Source organism: Sinocyclocheilus rhinocerous, unplaced genomic scaffold (genome assembly GCF_001515625.1).
Source record: "Sinocyclocheilus rhinocerous isolate Xijiao unplaced genomic scaffold, SAMN03320098_v1.1 scaffold445, whole genome shotgun sequence".
NCBI lineage: Eukaryota > Metazoa > Chordata > Actinopteri > Cypriniformes > Cyprinidae > Sinocyclocheilus > Sinocyclocheilus rhinocerous.
The window spans coordinates 91,488-98,588 of record NW_015645566.1 but is presented as its reverse complement, the minus strand read 5'-3'; the positions used below and the strand labels follow the sequence as shown (position 1 = coordinate 98,588).

The 7,101-nt window shown below is 43.2% G+C and overlaps 1 long non-coding RNA gene across 1 annotated transcript; it reads right to left on the bottom strand.

Moving 5' to 3' along the window:
• Nucleotides 1-5,316: 5,316 nt before the first annotated feature.
• Nucleotides 5,317-6,369, bottom strand: LOC107706722 (uncharacterized). The gene is made up of 3 exons (XR_001636177.1): nucleotides 6,311-6,369; nucleotides 6,045-6,147; nucleotides 5,317-5,336 (listed from the first exon to the last, which is right to left on the bottom strand). It is a non-coding gene; the product is annotated as an uncharacterized LOC107706722 (long non-coding RNA).
• Nucleotides 6,370-7,101: the final 732 nt, after the last annotated feature.

Sequence of the window (7,101 nt, the reverse complement as noted above, 5' to 3'; positions counted from 1 at the left end):
CTAAATACACCGTATTAGCTATGTTGTTACGAGTGGGAATTGCTTTAACCCATTTTGAGAATTTGTAAATTATCACGAGGCAATAGCGATACCCTCCTTTTGCACTGGGTAGCGGACAAATAAAAATCCAATTGTAGGAACTCCCAGGGTCCTTTAGGTGGTTCTGGCCTACGCAAATTTTTCGGCCTAATTTCCCCCGGTTAACAGTGGCACACACTAAAAAGGTGTTAAACCATCTTTCAGTGTCTGCTGGCATTCCTGGCCACCAAAATTGTCTTTGTATCAGTTGCAAAGTTTTTGCGGCAGATACATGAGAATAATCATGATATAATTTGATTATTGGTTTTTGGAGGGCCTCTGGTACAACAAATTTGTAATCTCTAAATAACTATGCCTTCAGTGACTTTAACCATCTGATCATGCTTTAAGTGTCGTGCAAGCTTCCCATCAGAGACCCACAGATTTTTCTGGTATTGTTTGAGGTCAATGGGTGTAACTTGGATCGCACTCACTGCAGGAATCAGTGGTTTATTGTCCTGCCAGTTATCGCCTTTTACCGCAGCTAACTTGACTCGACAATGTTGTTATTTTGTTCACACACGTCAGGATTTCTGTGGATATGCGCACGCACTTTGACGATGGAAACGTCTCGGTTACGTATGGTAACCTTCGTTCCCTGAAGGAGGGAAGGAGACGTCTCGTCGGATGACCGACGAATTGGGATCTCGCTTAGAGAGACCAATCTACTTCGAGTGTAAACTAAATTTAGACTAGATTATTGCATCCAGCTGCCGCTGATCACAGCGTGAGTATAAGTAGGCTCTGAAACGTCTCCAAACCAGCTGGACCGTCTGGGGATGGAGTCGCCATTCTCCCGGGAGCGCAGCTCGGGACAGCTCGTCGGCTGCCCGGTTGAGCAGCCCAGGAATGTGAACAGCACGAAGCGACCTCAGATGCTTCTGACTCCAAAGGAGGTCAGAGTTGCAACATGCGACAGGAGCGCGACCACCTTGTCGGTTGATGTACGCAACGGTCGCAGTGTTGTCCTTGCGGACTAGTACATGCTTGCCTCGTAAGCGCCCTTTGAGACGGCTCAGGGCAAGGTGCACTGCCAGCAACTCGAGGCAGTTGATGTGCCAGTGCAGTTGGGGCCCCGTCCAAACCCCTGACACTGCAAGCCCGTTGTACGTGGCCCCCCAGCCGGTGGTTGAGGCATCCGTGCAAACCACAGCATGCCTGGAGACCTGCTCCAGGGGCACTCCTGCCCGGAGGAACGCAAGGTCTGACCACGGGGTGAAGGTTTGGCGGCAAGCTGGTGTAACTTGGACCCGGAAAGTGCCGCGTTGCCACACCCACCTCGGGACTCGGCACTTGGGAGGGCGCCGGGTGAACTGAAGCGCATAGCCGAGCCTGGCGGTTCGAAGAAGCCATCGAGACGGGCTGGGTAGCGCTAGCCAGGCTCCCAGACGCCGCGCAAGTGGTACCAACAGAACTACAGGCGTACCTGCAGTGGGGCAGCGAGGAAAACATTTAGTTTACACTCGAAGTAGATTGGTCTCTCTAAGCGAGATCCCAATTCGTCGGTCATCCTACGTGACATCGAGAGTGACCGACTGAAAGGGAATGGGGGTATCTCGCGCTTGTATTTCTTGCCAGATTGCAGTTATGGTGATGTAATGTTTTACAGGCGTTCCAGCGGAGGTGAGAAATTTTCATAATTGCCATTGAGCCATAAAGTCAGTCACTAGAGCCATAAAGTCAGTCACTACGCCAAATGCATAACGGCTGTCTGTGTACACGCAGAGCGGTTCGGGGTGTGCTTTAATCGCTTCTAGCAATGCCACAAGTTAGGCTTCTTCCTCGGACATGTTTGGTGGTAGTTTAAATAATAGCTGCTGTCTAGCATCTGAATCGGAAAGATGAGGAGCCCACACTGCGCAACCAGTAAAGAAATTACCATTTTGACAGAATCGGGAACCGTCTATGTAAACAGGCACTTGGCCTGGCAATGGCTGATCATGTACAAGGCTTTGCGCCTCCTGTTCAGGTTGGCAGATGTGTGGGTGTCCCTCAATATCCCCGAGCAGAAAGAATTTGAGTGTTTTTTATCATGATTTCGCACGCTTGAATGTCTGTTAGCCATCTCGCTAATCTTTGGGAAGAGACTCCTTTTATTCGGCCTTGTAGCAGCATTCGTACTGGTGTGTGCATTGTATGGACAACAATAGGTTGAAACCCAACAATGGGTTCTGTCACTGTTATCATCCAATGCACCGCCAGCACATGCTGTGTACAAGGGTCGAATCCTTGCTCGACCAGAGATTTTCTACGGCTGTAATATGCAATTGGACACAATTTTCCCCCATATTCCTGAGCTAAGACTCCACTTAGTGTAATTTCATGTGTGTCTACTTGAATATGAAAGGACTTTGATGGGTTGGGCAAACCCAGGGCGGGTGCGGAGCAGAGACATTGTTTCCAATTAGAAAAGGCCTCCTCGTGTTCATCAGTCCATTCAAGAACATCGTTTGGTCTTGTTTTCCCTTTTAGAAGCGAGTACAAAGGTGCTGCAGTATTTGCAAAATCAGGGATGAAATCTCATAAATAGTTTGCTGTGCCTAGAGTACCTTTTGCAACGCATTTAAAGTGTGAGGTCGGGGCAGTTCGGCAATGCATTTCCTCCTATCATCTGTCAGTGCTCGGTAGCTTTGAGTGAGTGTGTACCCTAAGTAGTGTACTTCTTTTTGTGCAATCTGGGCTTTTTCTTTGTTCATTTTAAAGCCGGCTTTTCCCAGTATCTGTAACACTTTATCGACCAGTTGCAAGTGGTTCTCAAGTGGTCCTTCTGTGGCTATCAATATATCATCTACATAGTGAACTACTTCACCGGTCCCTAGTTCGGGACCGAGAGCATCTGCCACAGCTCTGTGAAAGATAGCTGGGCTGTTATGAAGGCCCTGTGGCATTCGTTCCCATGTATACTGTAATTGATTAACCGTGAAGGCTAATTTCCATTGATCTTCTCGTTTAACCTTAATAGACCAAAAGCCATTCTTAATGTCAAGAACTGTGAACCACGAGGCATTGGTCGAAACTTGTGACAGAATAGTTGCTGGGTTTGCCACTATAGGTGTTGCTTTAGGCAAAACTTTGTTGAGACACTGGTAATCAATACATAGACGCCATTTACCATTAGGTTTTGGTACCGGTAAGCACGGAGTATAGGTAGTTGAACAGCATCACCGAACTATGCCCCTCTTCTCAAGCTGTTGTACTATCTCATGGACAGCAGCTTCAGCCTCTGGCTTAATGCGGTATTGTTTTTGTGGGGGAGGTGGCTCTCCCTCAATACAAACTTCAAAGTCAATGAGGCTGCAGTCGTGTTCATGATTAGCCCAAACGTCGCTGTGTTTATTGATGAGAAGCTGAACCAGGTCTGTATTGGATATGGACATGAAGCTGGCAGTTCTTTGTAACAGGCCTTTCTTTGTTGTTTTGTTTGTTTGTAATTCAATTTGTTTCTCAAAACAGTGAATTACAAAGCCATGTTTTTGCATAATGTCCATTCCCAATACAGTACCCTCACTGTTATCTGGTAAATACCAGAACGGCTCTTTTAATATTACCTTATTAGTTATGGCTCATTATTAGTCAAGCTGGACCGGCTGCGTTTGAGTTGCTGTCATTACAGTATCACCTATGCCCTAGATTTGAATTGTTCGCATGCTTAGTGGTAGTGGAATATTTGTGCAGGAGCAAGCAGCGCCGGTGTCAATAAGTATGTTAGCTCTTATTTTGATTTGATTGCCGCTTGTGATAATGCTTCCTATAGCAACGGAGGCCACGCACCCCTATTGGGGGTTGTTATATTTTGCTAGTAGGTTAGCAAGGTCTGTTTGTAGGTTCTTGTATGGGCTCTCTGTATTTTGCACTTGCCCCTCAGTTTGTTTTGAGTTGTTTTCTGAAGCATTTATGATCAAGTTCTCTAGATGCTTAAGGATTTTACCTCAGTTTTAGAGTGTATTTTCTGGTTATTTTCTGGACTCCAATTTCAAGTGTTTATTAAATACAAATTGCAATGATAATTTTTAAAACTGATCATAATGTTCGTTGTGTTATAATTTAAATACCTGATTATTCTGGACACGCTATACTTTCAATTATCCGTTCACTGGGGACCTAATGTCTCTTTTGAGCCTAGCGTCGGCCGAAGGCGTCGGTCTCACGATCACAAACTCGCCAACCTGATGCTAGTCAGAGGGTATAGGTAGACTAATACCTGTTTTGCCTGCCGCCTACGGCTTGCTTATGACAAAAAGTGTAGTTCACTTAGTCCTTTCCCATACAACTTGCTAACACCAGTGATAGACAGAAATCAGAAGGTTTCCGATGGCGTGCCTACTGCTCCTATCATTCATGAGCCTCCAGTTTGACCTATCCTGGCTGTAAATTTGCGGTAACAAAATCAGCATACCTGGCAAATAGAGAGACACATGGCAGTCGTGTGGGAAGTTTACAGATGCTTCCTTGAATGTTTCGCCAATTCTCTTTAAATACCCAAATCAGAAAACAGAACAAACAACCATAAATTATAAAAACTTCACAGAACTTTTGCTGGGACATGAAGTGACCTGAGAAAAAACAACATCTGGAAAGGACCTTAACAGTGGACAACCCACACCACAAGAACAGAATTTTCCTCAGATTTTAGATCTTTATTTTTGGTTTGTTCTACTGATATGAGACTGAGATCATATTTCCAATCGCACCGGGACTGTAAAATTGATGCCAAACATGAAAGGGTTATGCTTATGAATTCTGAAGATATAGTAAATGCATGATATAAGTATATAAGAAACTTGAGTTCTTGTCACCCCTAAGTCAACTTTTATGGCCTGGGCCATCTGCTCAAGAAGGAAGGAAGGGGCCTAAGAATGGGTGAAGGGATAGATGGGCAATGGTCTTTCTCCCAGATCTTCCTGTCAGATTAGAAAGTTTATTGTTTTGTTGTATGGCATGTGTGTTGCGAGAGTTCCTGATTTTTTGCTTCACGAGGAGATCAAAGCCCCCTTACAGAGTGCTTAGTTACACAACTGATCAGCATAATGGGATGAGATGGGAATGTGGACTGTAGAAGAGAAATTAATACAAGTAGACATGCTAAGATTGGAAGTTGGCAGTAAAGGACTGAGAGCAGATGTGCCACATGACAGAGTGATGTGGAAGCTTTTGGAAGGGCTGATATTGTGGAGAGCTGATGGAGATCATTCTCCATCAGCTCTCCACAATATCAGCCCTTCCAAAAGCTTCCACGTGTAAGTAATCTGTGAGAAATCCTGCAAGATGAAGAAAGAGAATTGATCACATGATGAACAATAAAAACATTGACAACAACAAATGGCAGATAACAACATAACTGCAGCGTGTATAACAGTAAACAGAATCTTATCATCTGTTGGTGTGGATGCTAAAATAGTTCTTATTATAGTTATTGTTCTTGGTGTGAACAGCTTTAAGTAATCTGATTTAGCCAAATTAATTGAAGATCTGATTTGTCACGTGACAAGTTAAACTAGCATTCCCAGTCTCTTGCTTCTTAGACAGATGTGTTCAATAAAAATCAACATGGAAAGAAAGGCAGACTCTGAGGTGTGGACAGATATCATGTACTGTTAGAACGAGAAGAGATGGCACCAATTTGTAAAGATTAATAAAAGACAATGGACTTAATATAAACTTTATGATATAAACACTCTGACTACTTACAATCGGCACAATCTGCATGAGAGTTGAGGCAATGGCCAATGACAGCAGTAGGAGTAAAAGTCGTAGAATTTTGTACGAGTATGCTTGTACAATATCATATGAATTTGCTGACTTGGTAAATTGTATGAATTATTACTACTTCGACATGACACTTTTCTGGGGGTTCTTTCTGATGGGGCCGTGGGGTATGTAAACCAAAGTTTAAGAAATATCACATGCTGTGCAAAATGTAACTACAGTAAAGTTCAGTCAAGGTGCTCAGACCAACACAGATGTACCATTGGAAGTGTTTGACTTTGCAGCTTTTGGTCTTCTCTATAAACGCACAAGATGGTCAAATTCAAATCCCATGACAGGCCTTCCTTTGGTCTTCCCTTTCAGCTGAAACAAAGAGAAATGTATACATGTTGAGACAGTGTGTTAAAAATGAACTGTGACTATAATATTTGAGAGGAAGTACTGTAAGGAAAGTTATTATTAACACATAAAATAAGGATGCATTTATTAATGCAAATCAGTTATAACTAAATATCTTCAACATTACCTGTGAAGGGTTGAACCTTTGAATGACTTGTTCAGCCTCCTTGGCAGCCTCTTCAAGATCAGCATTGGGAGCTTCGAGTTCAAGTTCCCTGTTAATTCTAGCAGCTTTCTGACAGAATTGGTCAAAATTTTATTCTGAGCTTTAAAAAAAAAGGCCATGATGAACCACAGAAAGAGAGAGAGCAAAATTATATGTAAATGAATCGTGGATTACAGTTCGGAAAAATAGGAAAGGTAAAGCCGAGAGAGAGAGAGCTAGAGAGAGAGAGAGAACTTTTACAAGAGATGGCGTCTTAAAAGAGCTACTGGATTACAGGTTGTTGTGGAGTATGTGATCTGACATAACTGCAAGATAGAAAAAAATATTGAATTACAATCACTTCACAAAAAGGCATTAAAGGCGTGGCAAGCGTTGTTGTTACTGTGCTTTATCTACAACTACCACTGTAAAACTACGGTTACTGAGGTAAGCCCATAGTAAGTGTTGTGGTTGCTTTATCTACAAATACCACATTAAAGGGGTCATATGATGTTGTTAAAAAAGAACATTATTTTGTGTATTTGGTGTAATGAAATGTGTTTATGCGGTTTATGGTTAAAAAAACACATTATTTTCCACATACTGTACACTATTGTTTCTCCTCTATGCCCCGCCTTCATAATTATGGATTATAATGACTTATACTGTCTTTTAAAACAAAGTAGTTTCGCTTTCACAACGAAACACAGCATCACACACGGTGGCCTAGAGGAACGGCCGGAGGGCTAGAGGGAGCAGAGGCGGCGGGCGTG